Genomic DNA, 1,448 nt, shown 5'->3' with positions numbered 1-1,448 from the left:
AAAATTTTTCTTCGCAGGTATGTTGAGTCCTTTCTCACTCAAGTGACCAAGGCGCATATGCCATAAATCAGAAGATGCATCTTCAATTGCATTCACTTCTTCCTTGCATGACTTCGTAGGCATTCACTTCTTCCTTGCATGACTTCGTAGGCATCCACTAGGGACCCTTTAGTGATTTTATATATACCACCACCACCAAAGAAAGTGTGATAACCATCAATATCCAAGGCTTTCACCGAAATCAAATTGAGACGAATATTAGGAACGTGTCTAACATTCTTCAATTGAAGCTTGCAACCAATCCCAGTTTCAACCCAAACATCTCCCATACCGATAATTTTACATACTCCATCTCCCATTTTTACCATGCCAAAATCACCAGCACTGTAAGATGAGAAGAAATCACGCCTAGGAGTAACATGATATGAGGCACCCGAATCAATAATCCAAGTTGAATCCTGACATGCAAGGTTTATGGAATTATCATCACAAACAATGTAGACATTATTAACAGATGCAACTGATGTTGTATCTTTATCATTTTTCTTCTCTTTGTCTTCATCTATTTCCCTTGATTGATCTCTCTTAAGGAACCTGCAATTTCTTTTTATGTGACCCGCTTTGCCACAATGATAACATATCACTTTCTTTCTAGTCCTCGACTTGCTTCTTGACTTGCTACGACTTTTAGAGTTGTCGCGTCTATGGAAGTTTCTAGATTGACTTCTCCCCCGTGACTCTGTAACTAGTGCTTCTGACTTTGAGGAAGAACCAATCAAACCACGTTCCTTTCTTCGAGCTTCTTCATTCAACATGCTCTCTTTAACTGTTGACATTTTCAACTTTCCACTTGGAGCTGAATTGGTCAACGTCACAACAAGGACTTCCCAATTATCAGGCAAGGAACTCAACAATAACGACTCTTGCAACTCATCATCTAATTTAATTTCTGCAGTTGTCAACTGATTCACTGTATTCTGAAAAATACTCATATGCTCTGCCATTGAATCCCCATCTTTGTATTTCATATTCACCAGCTTCCGAATCAAGAATGCTTTATTTTGCACATTCTTTCGTTCATACAACTCTTTTAATTTTTCCCACATCTTGTTAGCATCTATTTCAGTTTCAACATGTGGATACACACTAAGATCAACCACTGCCTGATCAACGCCACTGCCTTTCTATTCATCTTCTTCCAGTCAGCGTCAGATTTATCTGCGGGTTTAGCAGTGTCACCCTCAATAGGATCATACAAATCTTTACTGTATAACATCTCTTCCATGAGAGTCTTCCAAAGTGTATAATTAGAAGAGTTGAGTTTAATCATATTGGGACCTTTATTTTCCTCCTCCATTTAAATGCACAAATCAAATAACCGAGCTCTAGATACCACTTTGTTGGGAAAAAACCAGAGATAATTAGCGATAATTATCTCAATAATGCGG

Source organism: Cicer arietinum, chromosome 2 (genome assembly GCF_000331145.2).
Source record: "Cicer arietinum cultivar CDC Frontier isolate Library 1 chromosome 2, Cicar.CDCFrontier_v2.0, whole genome shotgun sequence".
Classification (NCBI taxonomy): Eukaryota; Viridiplantae; Streptophyta; class Magnoliopsida; order Fabales; family Fabaceae; genus Cicer; species Cicer arietinum.
The sequence above is the reverse complement of the archived record's forward strand: the minus strand, read 5'-3'. Positions refer to the sequence as shown.